This window comes from Cricetulus griseus, chromosome 8 (genome assembly GCF_003668045.3).
Source record: "Cricetulus griseus strain 17A/GY chromosome 8, alternate assembly CriGri-PICRH-1.0, whole genome shotgun sequence".
NCBI classification, from domain to species: domain Eukaryota; kingdom Metazoa; phylum Chordata; class Mammalia; order Rodentia; family Cricetidae; genus Cricetulus; species Cricetulus griseus.
Genome location: NC_048601.1, coordinates 97,617,025 through 97,633,819, shown reverse-complemented (window position 1 = coordinate 97,633,819; position 16,795 = coordinate 97,617,025). Strand labels below are relative to the sequence as shown.

At 47.9% G+C, this 16,795-nt stretch overlaps 1 protein-coding gene across 4 annotated transcripts in view; it reads right to left on the bottom strand.

Annotated features, from left to right (window-relative positions):
- Prkag2 (protein kinase AMP-activated non-catalytic subunit gamma 2) overlaps positions 1-16,795 on the bottom strand; it is a 274,500-nt gene that overhangs the window by 44,466 nt on the left and 213,239 nt on the right. The window lies entirely within an intron of this gene.

The window sequence follows — 16,795 nt, the reverse complement described above, 5'->3', positions numbered from 1 at the left end:
TAGTGTGGGACTGGTACAGGCCAGACCCCGGCACAGGACTATCCTACTGCAGCCTCTAGTCACCTTGATGAGTAAATGAGGCCTTGTTAGAACTCTGTTCTTCCTGGATCAAAGCCAGGTGTAGGGAGCCAGACTCCCCCTGAAAAGACATTGGATGCAGCCTCTGGGTCACAGGGAGTCATAAGCTCCACAGTTAACAACATCTTGTATTAGCATGATACCCTTCTTACATACTGAACCCATAGAGTAAGCTAGTTTCTGACTGAAGTCCCCACTCTGCTCAGATTTCCTTAGTTTCCTTCATGTCCTGGATCTTACCCAGGATTGCACACTGCACTCAGCCATGTCTCCTCAGGTGCCTCTTGGCTGTGACAGCACCTGAGGGCCTTTGGAGGTTGCCTCACAACTAGGGAAAGTCTGATGCTTTTCTCATGAGTAGTCTGACTTTTGAAGAAGATCTACAATGTTTTTAAAAATTGGGGGAAAAAAAGGACTAAATTAGGCAAAATGGTAAACAGGCAAGACAAATGATAAAATGTCCATCGGCTTGGAGGGAGGGCAGATTACCATGGATACAGAGAACAGCCCACAACCACAGAAACACCTGAATGCAAAGCCAGGCAAACAGTTTATGCAGATTCCTGATTCTCAGAGGAGCCACTTCCACCATTTGCATTATGGGGTGGAGAGAAAATAAGTAATTTGGAATTAAACAGAAAAAAAAAAAAATCAGCCCAAAGAACCCACCAACCCAAAGCAACTTGTTCAGAGTGCATCATTAAAATCCCTGAGACAGGGAGAAGTCCAGACTTAGGCCCTTTTGGGCTGAGTGTTCCCAGGTCTCTCTCTGTGTATGCGACAATACGGCCCTCTACTCTCAATTTTGTGTCCTGCACGCCATGCCTAAACACACACTGACTGGTACTTGAAGAACTGGCTCATCAAGTGAAGAAACGCTGTTTCCTCTCCGAGCTGTGTGTTAACCCAGTGTTGCTGCCAGAGAACAGAAAGAAGGTAGCAAACATCCCTATGGTGTGAGGTAAAATAAAGGTTAACATAACCTGCCAGGCGCAGCACTTAAGTTTAAATGCAAACCATGGCAAACACTAAATGGGAATACGTGCAAACGAGATTTCTTTTTTGAAAATTGAATTTGATGACCTAACACCATGAAATCAAGGACCCAGCCCCATCCAGCCCACCTGGTGCACCCCATTTAATTCAAGTTCCTAGGAGTCTAGCTGGAACCTGTCTGTCTGCCTCTCCTGGGACACCCCCTGCACCCCACACTACCTGGCATTATGCTTTGGAGTCATATCAGTATATCCTCAAAGGAAACACATGGACTTCAGGAAGTTCACTTTGGAAAGGTGTTTCCATAGAGTCCCACTGTGCCTGTGCACACACTAGGTGCTCCTCTGTTTGTGGTCTATTGCATCCTTTCAGTAGTGGGCTGAACAGTGATACCCTGCTCTCAGAACTTAAAATATCTGAAAAAAAATTGTTTTATAGTTAGGGATTTTCAGATGTCAGACCCCTTATACAAGCTTGTGACAGACCATTCTAGACTTGGGAACACAGCATATCCTCATAAAAGAGAGAAGGGTCAAAAGAGACCCAGGGAGAAACATGAAGACCGAGCTGGACACCAAGGACTGCCAGCAACCAGCAGAAGCATAGATAGGGGATGGAGAGGGTGGGTAGATGGACAGAGAGACAGACAGGCAGGCAGGCAGGCAGGCAGGCAGACAGACGGACAGAGAGACAGGCAGAGAGAGAGAGACTGACAGAGACAGAAAGGGGTGTGCCTGGGAAAAATTCTTCTCCAGCCTCTAGGGCTGCTAATAACTTATATCAGACTGTGACCTTCAAAACTGTGGGGAGGATAAATTTCTGTTGTTCATTGCAGATTTGTTAGAGGCCTCAGGACACTAATATAGCTTCAAAGATTAGCCCAAAGAACACTTCCTCCCGCAACACCTGACAGTTGGACTTAATTGCTGCCTTTCCGACATGTCCATTAGTGCTTTACGAGAGTTCCAGTGGGAGCCCTCACAGGCCCACACATTTATGGGCCTGGCTCTTCCTGAGACTGTAAACTGTAAAAGCATGGTTAGCTTTTCTTTACATCCAGGCACTTGCAAGTTTCCATAAATGTCAGACACAAGTCATCGCTGGCTAAATCTTGACAAATGTGACAACAAGCTGGTTTACAGGATTACAGGCCAAGGCTCCTAGGGCCTAAAAGGGAAGGAGGAGTCTCCTCCAAGTTATCCTGACCTCCACACGAGCATGGTGACGTGAGTGTACCCCAAAAGTCACTGGTGAGGCTAGACATAGTGACAAGTAAATAAACTTTGTTTACAGTATATGCCTTTATAAAATTATGTTATTGGAGATGGATATTTGGGGGATGTGTGTCACAGAAATAATGACCACATGAAAACAGTCTGTCTATCTAGGAGGATATGTCTCTGCTAGAGCTCTGCCTTACTGCCTTGACGCAGGGTATCTTACTGAACCCAAAGCTCGCCATTACAGCTCAGATAGACAGTCTGGGAACTCCTGGGATCTGTCCGTCTCCACCTCCTAAAGCTGGGGTTACAAGCACATATAGTCATGCCTGGCTTTTTGTGTGGGTGCCATGGATTTGAACTCATGTCTTCATGTTTGGACAGCAAGCCCTCTTACCCAACAAGCCATCTTGCCAGCACACTATATATTCTAAAAATTCTGAATACAGCCAACTAGACAAATACAAATTCCAGAGGCACTCACTAAACCATAAATTACTAATATTTTCCCCAAACCAACCTCCACAGAATTTCAATTTAGAAAGAAATTGCAAAAAAAAAGTACACTGCTTCATTTTTTTGTCTTAATTGTATGAAAATGAAGAGAACAGTCACTGTACTGTGTCAGTCAAGCAGAGGCATGAAAAGATGACCCAAACAGCAGATACCAGAATGAGGGCTAACAGTAAAATGGCTTCCTAGTGAGCATTAATCAAAGTGAAATGCAGGACAGTCGACAAGACGATGACTTGGAGACTGACTCCAGGATTCTTGTGTGTGGAGATAATGCCTACTGATTAACTCACTACTGGGATAGATAACTGTCAGCTGACAGGACCTAGAATAGTCTTAGAGACAAACTTCTGGGCATACCTACAGGGCTTAGCTAGACTAGTGAAGTGAGGAAGGCAGAGCCACCCTAAGTGTGGGTGGCCCCATTCAATGGGCTGGGGTCTTTTTTTTAATATCTTTTTTTTTAAGATTTTATTTATTTATTACGTATACAACATTCTGCTTTCATGTATATCTGCACACCAGAAGAGGGCACCAGATCTCATAACGGATGGTTGTGAGCCACCATGTGGTTGCTGGGAATTGAACTCAGGTCCTCTGGAAGAGCAGTCAGTGCTCTTAACCTCTGAGCCTTCTCTCCAGCCCCTGGGCTGGGGTTTTAGACTGCACAGAAAGGACAAAGGGAGCTGAGCACCAGCCTTCATTTCTCTCTGCTTCCTGACCTCAGATGCAAGGCCAACATTCGCTTCTCACACCTAGTGCCACAATGGACCCAACAAACCTGTCTTCATTTAATTTGCTTCTTGTCTGGTCTTTTGTCACAGCAACGACAAAAATAACTGACACAGCCACCAGCCGGATGGCACCATCAGGTCTCAAGCTGGGAGTGGCCAGCCATGAGTAAGGCCACGGTTCTAAGATGCAGTGCCTGTTCCTGCCCTGGCCACTCCGCCCCAGAGGCCACTGGTTCTTATGGTTCTGTCCTGGACCTTTTGACTAGTCTAGATAGAAGGAGAGCTGTCCTGCCTCTCTTGGCAACACATGCAGATGGTTGGTCTCAACTAAAACCTGGAAAGAAACGATGGTCTCAGACCATGGCTGACATTCCCCTGTCAGCTTCTCCAGGTCTCCTAGGACACAGAGCACAGGAAGGGTGGAATGCAGGCTGCACATGTTGCTGTCCAGTCCTACCTTCCTGGACAGGCTGCTACACCATGTCACCACTGGAGTGAGCTATCCTAGCCTCACCCTTGAACAAAATGCCAGAGGGATCACCGCTCACACCCTATCTGTAGATGCCTTGTCTAGCTGCAACACACTGCTCCTGCTTTGTTTGGCTTATTTTTCAGCTCAGTTCTCAAACTGGCCACAGACACCACTAGGAGGTGATCCCTCACGACTTTTTTTTTTTTTTTTTTTTTTTTCTTATCAGCACTGGGGATAGAACCCAGAGCTTCAAACAGTGCTCTCTCACTGAGCCACACCCAGCCCTGACATCCTCTGCTTTCATCCTTAAGACGAAAGAGGGATCTGAGAAGGTGGTGTCTAGACTCTGTCTAGAAGGTGCCTAGAGGGTGGGACCATATTATAACAGGATGTGAGGCCAGGATACTGGGGGTGGGGTGGGGTGGAGGTCAAGGTGAGGATGGATGGAGGAAAAACATGGATTTGAAGGCTCAAGCCAACAACTTGGTTCCAAGTCTTGAGGATGAGAAAGGGGCCAGTATTGATTTCTGCAGTATCTCCTATGAGAATTTAAATTTGCTGCCAGTCATTCCTATTTGAAATGTCAATGAGAAGCATGAAGATATTTCCAAGAATAACAGAGCAGAGTAGCTAAATACCATAATGTAAACAACAACCATGACACACCGTAGCCAGAACTGTGGCCACTTAGCGGAAGCTACGGTTCTCGCTCATTCATGAGGAGCATTCGCTCCTAAGCTCTAAGTCCACAAGGAAAGTAAGCTATCAGCCAACTCCACAGATGAAGACACTGAGGCCTGGGGGTTCAAATAACTTTCTCTAGAGTAACATGACACTAATAGTGAGAAACCAGCATTTCTGACATTCTACACTGGACCGGAGGATGGTGACAGAGTGTGGGAGGAACCAACTCAACAACATCAGAGATTCAAACAAAAATCACAATAGAAAGACCATGTGCCTAGTGGGTCTACAAGTGTGGGGGGGAAAGAGGAGAGAGGGTCTGATGTGGGTCCCATAAATGAAGAGGAGGAAAGGGGCTCACAGAAGAGCGGGTATCTGTGGGAGCATGCAGGAAGCCCCCCACATTCCCTCCTCCTCCAAGCCGTGGGAGTGTCTTGTCCCCAAGGGGGTGTTTGGTGAAACCCGAGCGGGTTCTGCTGCTGGCTGGGGTGCAGCTGGAGCCTCTGCTGGTATCTGACAAGTAGGGGCTGTATGTGCTTACCCCACATGTGATCACATGACCCAAAATGTCAGTAGAGGGCCAGCTGAGAACCCTGCAGTAGCCTGGCTGGCTTTTTTCAGCTTTGTATCTGACTACCTTTTGCCCTGCCTTTCCCAGGTGCCTCTACTCCAGGAATGATCTGCTCGCCAAGATCCTGTCCACTGCCTCTAGCCTCATCTGCTGCTGCAAAACGGCCTGGGGATGTCACCGAAGCAGGGGAGAGAGCTACAGGAGTGGAGGCACGCTGCGGTCAGGCTGACATACAGCAAGGGCAGATCAGTGAGGCCATGGGCTGTGCCTCTTACAAACTTTTCTAATGTGCTCCCCACCCCCCTTTTTTTTTTGATCTGGTTGACACAAGCTGAGGTAATCTTAGAAAACTCAACTGAGAAAAATACCAAATGGATTAGTCTGTAGGGTGTTCTCTTTTGGTTTTTTGAGACAGGGTTTCTCTGTGTAACAGTTCTGGCTCACAGAGATCCACCTGCCTCTGCCTCCCGAGTGCTGGGATTAAAGGCATGCACTACTGTACCCAGAAGCATTTCTTTTCTTTTCTTTTCTTTTTTGGTTTTTCGAGACAGGGTTTCTCTGTGTAGCTTTGGAGCCTATCCTGGCACTCGCTCTGGAGACCAGGCTGGCCTCGAATTCACAGAGATCTGCCTGTATCTGCCTCCCAAGTGCTGGGATTAAATGCTTGTGCCACCAACGCCTGGCCCTTTCTTTCATTTTTTAAATATTTTATTTTTCCTATTTTTATGTGCATTGGTGTTTTGTCTGTATGTGTGTCTATGTGAGAGCTTCTGGAACTGGAGTTACAGACAGTTGTGAGTTGCAATGTGGTTGCTGGGAATTGAACCTGGGTCCTCTGGAAGAGCAACCAGTGCTTTTAACAGCTGAGCCAGTTCTCTAATTCTCTTGATTAATTATTTGATATAGGGAGAAGTCAACCCACGGTGGTTGGTGCCACCTTGGGCAGATGTCCCGGTTGTGTAAGAAAGCAAACTGAGCAACCCATGATGAGCAAGTCAGTAAACAGAACTCTTCCATGGCCTCTGCTTCAATTCCTGCCCTGCATAAGTTCCTGCCTTTGCTTCCCTTGATGATGGGCTGTGGTGTGGAAGTGTGAGCCAAATAAAAATAAATCCTTTCTCCTCAAGTTGCTTTGGCCATGGTGTTTATCTCAGCAACAGGAAGCAAACTGGACACACGAACATAAAAGTAGACAACAATATAACCCACGGCTTAGAAAGCACCAGAGTGAATCCTGCTGGCATTTTATTCTTGTCCAAGTTTTGTTTTGTTTTCTGAAAGACAAAGCTTCTCTGTGAAATCCTGGCTGTCCTGGAACTCACTCTGTAGACCTGGCTGGCTTCAAACTCAAGAGATCCAGCTGGGCATTGGAGGCACACACCTTTAGTCCCAGCACTCTGGAGGCAGAGGCAGGCGGATCTCTGTTGTGAGTTTGAGACCAGCCTGGTCTACAAGAGCTAGTTCCAGGACTGCTTCCAAAGCCACAGAGAAACCCTGTCTTGAAACGAGCCCCCCCCAAAACAAACAAACACCCCCCAAAAAACCAACAATAACAAAGAACCTCAAAAAATCCCCCTGCCCTTGTCTCCCAAGTGCTGGGATTAAAGGTGTGTGCTGCAACCACCACCTGGCTTTATCCAAATTTTTGGACTTGGTTTTGCCTGTGCTGGTGCTCATATACAGCAGCTATCTGTGCACACAGTCGGGGAAGTCAAATGTCATTCCTCAGATCCTATACACCTTGTTTACAGAAACTAGCCAGCAACACGCCCTCCTTCCCAGGAAAGAAAACCCAGACACAGAACTAAAGCAACATGAGGACAGACCATGGGCCACCTAGCAGTTGCTGGCCAGTAGCATCACACTTCTTCCAATCTCTACTTTATTAGGGATCTTGAAAAAGGACTCTGGGCAGAGGAGCTCTTGGCATTTCTTGATGGGAGGGGAGACTCCTCAGTGATGTCACCCTGGCTTGGTTACAGCACACTGGACTTCCAGCTGCTCACACTGCTTATGTTTGCACAGTTCTGCTAATGCCTTACGTGTACACTCTATCCTCTGCTTTCCTCTAACTGCTGTCTTCTCCGGCTTATGGATAAATCAGCCTCACAGAACACCCATCCTTTTCCGTGCCCTAAAGTTTAACCAACCAAGTCCTGCAAGGCTTTATGGAATTCACTTGCAAACATGCTGAGTACCAGGTTCTACTATACAGGGAAAGTGGTAGAGTGAGATTTTTAAAAATTTCTTTAAAACTGCTTTTATTAATGTATAATTTTGTGTGTCTGTACAGTGTATGTGTATATAATGTATGTGTGTACAGGGTGTGTATGCAGTGTATGTGTACTGTGTGTGTATACAGTATATGAGTACTGTATGTGTGTACACAGTGTATGTGTATAGTGTATACATTGTGTATGTGTACTGTGTGTTTGCATACAGTGTGTGTGTGTATAGGGGTGTGTACTGTGTATGTGTGTGTACAGTGTGTGTGTATAGGGGTGTATACTGTGTATGGGTGTGTACTGTGTATGTGTGTGTACAGTGTGTGTGTATAGGGGTGTGTACTGTGTATGTGTGTGTACAGTATGTGTACTGTGTGTATGTATACAGTGTGTGTGTATAGGGTATGTATACAGTGTGTGTATACAGTGTATGTATACTGTGTATATGTATACAGTGTGTGCATATACGGGTGTGAATACAGTGTGTGTGTACAGGGGTGTGTACTGTGTATGTATGTGTACAGTGTGTGTATAGGGGTGTGTACAGTGTGTGTGTGTATAGGGGTATGTATACAGTGTATGTGTACAGGGGTGTGCACTGTGTATGTGTGTGTACAGTGTGTGTGTACAGGGGTGTGTACTGTGTATGTGTGTGTACAGTGTGTGTGTACAGGGGTGTGTACTGTGTATGTGTGTGTACAGTGTGTGTGTACAGGGGTGTGTACTGTGTATGTGTGTGTACAGTGTGTGTGTACAGGGGTGTGTACTGTGTATGTGTGTGTACAGTGTGTGTGTATAGGGGTGTGTATACAGTGTGTGTGTACAGGGGTGTGTACTGTGTATGTGTGTGTACAGTGTGTGTGTGTAGAGTGTGCATATGCATATGGAAGCCAGAACTCAACCTCAGCTGTTGTTCCTTAGGGTACTGGCCACCCTGTTTTCTGAGACAAGGGCTCACAGAATCTGGAGCTCATTAAGGACTAGGCGGGTCGGCCAGTGAGCTCCAGGGACCCACTGTCTCCACCTCCAGAGACATCAAATACATGCCACCAAACCATACCTTTGTTTTTTTTGTTTTTTTTTTTTTTTAAACTATGGCTTCTGAGGAGCAAAATATGACAGCTCTTCATGACTGTGTGACAAGTCCTTTGCCAACTAAAGTATCTCCCTGGCTTCTATGATTTCTTCCTTTACTTCCCGACCCCCCTTTAAAAACAGGGTCTCATGTGTCCCAGGATCAAACAGGACACATATTGAGGGTGACCTTTCACTTCTGATCCTCCTGCCCCCACCTCCCAGGTGCTGAGACAGGTTACACCACCATGTGTGGCTCAGGTGGTGCTGGGGACAGAACCCAGGCTTTATGCACTTGACCAAACTGAGCCACACCCCCTGCCACTTTCTAGTCCCCCTATTTCAATATAACTCAGTTACTTTTTCTCCTGTGGGGACTGGCAGGAAGGAGTTATAAACCAGGAGAGCACACACCAGTGATAATCACTCAAGAAATCACAGGAAAAGTTCTAAAAGTTACTGATGCAGTGTCACGCTTACATCTGACCCACAAGCCCAGGCAGGGCAGCGGAAGTACTAACTGGGAATGACGCTAGCCTTTTGAAAACTCAAAGTTTACCCCAGTGACACACCTCCAGTCCCTTCCAAACAGTTCCACCATTTGGGGACCAAGCATAGGATATATGAGCTTTCGGGAGCTGCTTTCATTAAACCCACCATAGACCTACTTTTCCTGTTCTTAAAAAATTATCTTCTGTGTACACGTGTTTCGCCTACATGTTTATCCGTATATCACATGTGTACAGTGCCTGTGGAGGCCACAAGAGGGACTTGGATCCCCTGGATCTGGAGTTACAGACAGTTGTGAGCCAGCATGTTCCCTCTGGTCTTTGCAAGAGCAGCAAGCACTCTTAACTGCTGAGCCATCTCTCCAGCCCCGCCCTACTTTCCTTTTCTCTGGATTCCTTTTAAGAATCTGTTGACAGTTAGGGCGCCTCTCTAATTTCTGACGCTTTGTGGTTTCACTCTCCTCTTGAACAGACTTGACAAAGGGTTACCCTTGTTATTGCTTCCTCCAAGAACAAGGCCTCATCTTTGCTGAGCAGGGCTACTTTTCTATGGGATTTCATTGGTTTCTGTCATTTCAGCAGATTTTAGGAGGAAAGAAAGATGAAAGAATCTATTCAGCAAACTGCCAGAGAGTGTGAGATCAATTTTGTCAGCCAGTGCAGGTGAATTCAAGATGAGTGCCTCTGGACTCCTCAAAAAAAAAAAAAAAAAAAAAAAAAAAAAAAAAAAAAAAAACCCACAAGCATTCTGCAGTTAGACTCTGTGACAAAAGGCTACCTTCATTCCAGCTGAAGCAATACCACTTTCCCCAGAGTTTTGGGAATTATCATGCACGCTGTCAAGGGGTTAGCAGCAGACCCTCCCATTATAGGTCCACTGGCTGTCTCCATTGTGGCATGCCACTGTTCTTAAGGGCTGGAGATGCTTCTGTCAGGAGTGGCTATTTCAAGTCATAATGTGGGAAAGCCATCTATCTCCAGGGTCATCACAGACACTCGCTGTGGATACCTCTATCAGCTCACAGGCCTGGGAGGCCACGCGTCAATCTGTTCTAGCAGGGACTCAAGCTGAGTGGGGGGACAGAGTAGAAAGAAGAGCACGGCACAAGGGGACCAATGGCAGGAACTGTGGCTCTTTCCTTCAGCAAATTAGTCCTTCTGTAGAGGAGAGACATCTGTAGAGGAGAGTCCCAAATCTCTCTTTTCCTCTCCTTTCTTCTCTCCCTTCCCAACCCCCTATCATCTACCTTCCTCCCCTCTTCCCTTGCCTCCCTAATCCTCACAGAATTCTGTGACCAAGTGTATGGAATTCCCTGCCCACTGAGCATGATGCCTGCAGGACCCCCGCTGCTGGACCCTCTCAGTTCAGTTCTGACTGACGACATCAGATCCACAGGTGTGGGTCTCAGACCCCAGGTCTGCCCTCACAGCTCCTTGCAGATCCCAAGAGCAAATCGGCCTCTGACCTCCGTGACTGACTGGCTATGAATGAAGGTTGCTGTGACTCTCCTCGGGATCCATCAACATTTCAAGTTTATCACAAAGACACACATGAAGAGGTGAGGAGGGGGGAATGGGCGCAGACGCAGAGCTCTCACAGACCTCCAGGTATTCAGCTATACAGAAGCTCTCTGGAGTCTGTCTTCCAGGGTTTTTAATGGAAGTCTACCCTGTAGGCCTGACTGATTAAATCACTGGCCACTGCTGATCAACCTTAGGCCAACGTCTCCTCCCTGGAGGCTACGAATGGGTCTCAAAGTTCAGACCCTCAACCCTTTAACTCTGCCCTAGTTCTCCTGGTGACTAGCTTTACCCGGAAGCTAGCAAGGGACTGCCAACCAGCAATCAATATTAGCATACAAAACAATGTACCACTTTGAAGACTAAGGATTTTAGACCCTCCCTCAGACACAGACTCTGCAACTAGCTTCATGTCCCGTCTGCCTGAGTGCCTCTGACTTGTCCAATCACTGGACACGGCATTCTGGACTACACAGATGGGTGGAGTTGCATCCTCTCCTCAGAGCGATTTGGTACCTTATCTGCTCCCCTCCATGTCTCCACTTTATTCATCATTATCAAAGTCAGATCTCCCCGCCCCACAGTGCCTTCAACACAAACACCTCACTTTTTCATAAGAATCAACCACCTGAAGTACCCCAGGCCTAAGATCAAGCCCTAAAGCTCCAAATCCATGTAACAAGTATTTGTAGAAAATGAAGTCACAGCACTACCAGGACCTGCAAAGGCAAGCTTCTGCCTTGACTCTTGGAGCCTGAGATTTAACAACAAAGAAACGCACATGACCCCATTGACCCTTAATGCATTTGAGGATCGTGGGGGCGCAGAGGGACTCCACGAAGTCCTGTCTGGGGCTCAGACTTGCAAACCTGTTGTTACCTTTTTTCTTTCTTCCTCTATGCAATGGAAATGACAAGGCTATCTGCCTCTTATGGTCATTTTAAGGATCAGATTAAGTATGCAGGGCTTAGCAAGAGGAGAGGGAAGAGAAACCATCCAGAGAGAGAGCAATAGCCTGCAGGAAGACAGAAGGGCTGGTGGAGTGGGTGTTCGCGCATGTGTGCACACGGCAAAGGACCTCACAGAAGGCTGGAAGGGCTGGAGGGCTGATGGAGGAAGAGGGAAGGAAGGAAGCAGGAGGGGACCCCATGGGTAGGCAAAGGGTGATCAGGGAAAGTTTACAGGCAGAACTGGAGAGGGCAGAGCAAGCTGCAAACATGGGCCTGCTGTTCAAAAGGATGAAGAGGGCTGGGCTGGCAGGAACCCAAGGCAGTGCTTAGAAGGCAACCCTGAGAGGTGTGGGTGAGACAGCTGGGAAAAGCATCCTTCTCTTAAAGCAAGAGGAGGGAAGCTCCATTCATCAAACCAAGCTGAAAGACAGATGGGGGTGGGGAGAAAGAGAGGGGAAAGGAAAGGTGTGCGGTGCGGGTCAGGGTTCGCTTTGCTTTGTCAATTTGACACACACCGACTGGGTCATGTGCAAAGAGGGAACCTTCAATTGAGAAAAGGCCTCCATCAGACTGGCCTTCAGGCAAGTCCCATTTTCTGGATTGATGTGGGAGGGCGAGGCCCACTATGGGCGATACCCCCCTGGGCAGGCAATCCTGGGTTGTATACAACTTCAGGCTGAGCAAACCACGAGGGACAAGGCCACTCCTCTACCCTCTACTGCAGGTTTCTGCCTTCAAAGTCCTTCCCTGATTTCCCCAGTGACAGCATGTGACCTACGAGTTGTAAGATAAGCCCTTTCCTCCAAAGACAGAAAGAAAGAGGGGAGAGGAGAAGGGAGGGCGAGGAGGGAGGCAAGAAGACCCGACTATGGGGACCGAGCGCAGTGTGTGTGTGTGTGTGTGTGTGTGTGTGTGTGTGTGTGTGTCTGAGTGTGTGTGTGTGAGAGAGTATGTGAGTGTGTGTGTGTGTGTGTGTGTGTGTGTGTGTGTGTGTGTGTGTGTGTGGAGGGGGGGGTCGTGACAGCTAGGCACCCGTGCAGGACAGAGGCCTGAATGTAGAGGTGCACTGGCCATTCTTAGACACTAAGGTTTCTTGGTAATGCAATCAAATGCTGGGCAGCACTCATGCCAGTCAGAGCCGGGAGTGAGTGCTCTCTTGGGTTAAGTGGGCCTCAGGTGGAGCCACAGGAACATCTGGTATCTTCCATTCAGTAAGGAAGGTTGACTACATGGAGCTGTGAGTCACACCATGTTATATTTGCTGCAAAAGGAAGAGAAAAAACCATGGGGAAAACCACCAGCCAGCCATGGTAAGGAACGCACCAAGGACCAAGCCACCTCTCCAGCTGCATCACAGAAATTAAGGGTGAGCTTTGGGAAGAGGGCAGAGGGCCTACAGGTTAAGAGGCGGACGAGGGCTCATCACTGACCATCGGATTCTGAGAAAGAAATGTTTCTGCTAATCTTGGCAAGTTTGGATGCAGGATAGCATTGGGGTAAAGAATAAACAGGAAGTGACCATGGTAAGAGGGCTTTCTGAAGGGAAGATGACCTCACACTGGACTTGACTCTAGGTGTGAGGAGTGTGTCTGGAGTGTAGCTTTCACTGTGCAGGGCATGCCATCTCAGTGAGGACATGTTACCTCTCCCCTTCTCAGTTTCCTCCTCTATGAGACGGGGGTGGCAATGGCTTTTGTATCATCTTGAGACTTAGCATAGTGCCACAGTTAACATCATGATTATTTAGATCTGGGAGAAAATAACATTAAACATGGTGCTACTGCCGCTGTACAATCAACATCGTTCTTCCCTGTGCCTGACAGGTAAAGCTGGAGGTCACGATGGCCAAGCCACAGGCCCAGACTCTTGTGAGTGGGCTGGTGGAGTGCCAGCTGGACAGTGGTGGGGTCTCCAGGCCATTTCCCAGCAGGCCTAAAGGCTAGCAAGACAGGCGAAGCTCTCACGACTCTAGTGAAATGACTGGAGGTGTTGGTTACCTTGGTTCTTGATGACTTTCTAGTTGGTTCCAGGCACTCGCAAAGCCCGGGGATTAGTCCCACTTTCCAATATCCAAACACTCCTAGGCACTTTCCTGTTTGTTTAAACCAGTCAGGGATCTTTCTTTTCCAGGCAACACAACCTTTTCCTGTCTGTCTGTCTTCTCCTGCTTTGTGCTACTTGAACAGAATCCCACGTTCTGGGTAAAGTACAGATATTTACTAAGGAGCATGCTGTCCATGTCTGCCGAGTGTCCTACTGGCCATGTCATAACATCGGGAGGGCAACCCATGGCAGCTGGCACAAGAGGGAGGAGGCGCTCATGGCCAGAAAGGAAGCAACAGTGCGGTGGGATTATCCTGATCCTTTATAGCCTCCTGCCCTTGGAAGAACCAATCTGTACCTGAGAAACCAGTATCAATCCCTTCTGAGGGTGTGCCCAGAGGCTTCGTCACTTCACTGGAGCCTATTTCTTAAAGATTCATCACCTTTCCATGTTACTTGGGAACCAAACTTTCATCCCAGAGACTCCTGGGGGGGGGGGCGGGCAAACTCCCTCCAAAGCATAGTCTACTAGATAACTAGTGTACTTAAGTCTAAGATATCCTCAAGCTGTGTTAGAATCTGACTTCAGATGTACTAAAACATGTTAAATACAGGGAGAGCCAGGCAAGAAAAATTTCAACTACAGATATTTCAAATAATCTTAATTATTCTTGTGGTCAGGAATCGATATGTCCCTTGCCTACAAACACAGCAAAGGAAGGTGAGAGTTCAGAGAGCGGCAGGCCTTCTGAACCTGTCACTTGACATGTCTACCACCAGAGGTCAGCACCCCTCACACCACAGGCCACAAACCTGCAGGCTGACTGGACCATGCCTCACTCTTAAAAGCTCTGAAAGCCAAGCAAGAAGGGACAGTTTCACAGGTTACTCCGTCCCTGCAAAGGTACAACTGGAGCCATTTATGTTTCCACCTTAATTTCCTATCCTCATAAAAATTTAATACCACACGGAAACCGTGTACCTGTTCGTGCATGGTAACCCTTTGAAATACCACAGACTGCTGTGTGTCCACAGTGTGCTGTGTCTCCACAGAGAACCCATCTTCCCTCACTTCAGAGCATCACCTCCAGAGGTAATAACGCTGGGTTACTAGTGGGCATAATTTTTCGTTTATTCTCCCGCCCCCCACTGGTCTGGTTTCCAAGCAGGAATGGAGAGTAAGCAAGTGGTCTCCAAGTGCCAGGCAGAGACAGTCCACAATGATGGCAACACTACTGCAGAGCCTCAGGAGGCTCTGGGGACTGATTATCCAAGGAAAGGCCACCATCCCTTCACAAGACGGGGCTCAACTCTTGAGAGGTCTGACTGGAAAATGATGCTCATCCTCCCAAACAAAGCAGCCCGTTCTTTCTTGTACATGTTAGGTATTCATGTGTCCACGCATTTAAGTGTGGGTAAAGGCCGCAGGCGGCTGCTGAGAGAGTCTGGCTGGCCAGCAAGCTCCAGGGATCTGCCGGTCTTTACCTCCCCAGCATGCAGGATTACAGGCCTGCACTACCATGCTTTGTATGTGGATGCAGAGGGCTGAGTTTAGGTCCTCATGCTTGCTGTTTAGTTTTTTTGTCCACATGACACCAGACAGAGCTACCTGGGGAGGGAGAACCTCATTTGAGAAACTGTATCTATCATACTGGCCTGTAGGCAAGTCCGTGGGGCATTTTCCTGATTAATGGTTATGTAGGAGGACCAGCCTACTGTGGGCGGCACCACTCCTGTGCAAGTGGTCATGAGTGATACAAAAAAGCAGGCTGGGGGAGTCATGGAGAGCAAGATAGAAAGTAGTAGCTGTATTTCCGTGGCCTAAGCTTCAGTTCCTGCCTCCAGGTTCCTGCCTCCACTTTCCTTCATGGTGACCTGAAAGCTGTAAGATGAAATAAACCCTTCCTTCTCCAAGCTGCTTTAGGTTGTGGGGTTTGTCACAGGTAACAGAGAGGAAGCTAGGACACCACAGTTTAGCAGCAAATACGTTACTGACTGAGCTATGTCCTCAGCCCCTCTCTTATTTTTGATCACTCTAGTTGTCCAGGCTTCCCACAACAAGATTGTGTGTGAGTGAGGTCTGGAAACTGCTTGGTGAAGAACCACGAGGGCAGGATGGACAGATGGTGAAGAATAAGAAGCCAATCAGCAGGGGAAGATGGAAGACCACAGCAGCAAATCACCTTAAACCCGAACCTCTACATTTCCCCAGAGGGGGAATTGCAGGAGCTAAAGCCTAAAAGAGATGTCCAGCTGGTGAACAGTGCCAGGGTTCTAGCATGCTGAATCACCAGGAACGCAAACAACCACAGGGAGATGATCTCTAAAGCAGTCAAGCCTGTGCGTGGGCGCTCAGAACCAACCAAGAAATAAAGTCAAGGTAGTTAGGATAGACAGACACAAATGCTGGTCCAGGAATTTAAAAAAATTAAAGAAGCAAACACATAAAGGGATGGCTCTGGAGAGGTTCCGTTCTCATGGCTTTGCACACATTAGACCACTAAATCCTCCCACCATCATAAAGTAAGTATGAACATTTAAGGAGGCCCCTAGGATCTTAGCGGCAGACACCAGCAGAGCCAGGGGATGGGAGACAGGGAAAAGCACATAGTGGGCCAGCCCCAGAGAAAAGATGAGATTTGGGTTCACCTTGAAGCTGTAGGAAGATTAGTGGCAGGCAGAAAGGGTGACAGACATGCCAAGGGGCACGGGGAGCAGGGCTTTTCCTGCTATGTCTAGGAACCAAATCTGGCCCATTTCATAAATCGGTTTTCTTGGAACCTAGCCTTGCCCACTGTGTTTGGCTTTGGGCTGCTTTCGTGCAACAAGGGAAAGCTGGGCAGCTATGACACAGCCTGAGACCATATAGCCCCCAAGGCTGCATCTGATGACCCAAGACTTGGAGCCTCACTCTTTAAAAGGAAGCCTGTGAATCAACAGAGAGGAGGCCCACCAGGGTTGGGCAGCAAGAAACATGCAAACTCCATCCTGGACCTGCAGAATTGGGAGGCCAGGGATGACTGCCCTTTAGAAAGGTCTCAGGAAGAGTCTTCCACACAGAAAGGCACTGAGAAGATCCAAGTCCACGCCGATGTGCAGACACGAGAGCAGGAGCACCTCCCTAATCAGTGTTGGGGTGGCAGCATCATAGCTCAGGTTCTCTTTGTTTTGTTTTTTGAGACAGGGTTTCTCTGCATAGCCCTTG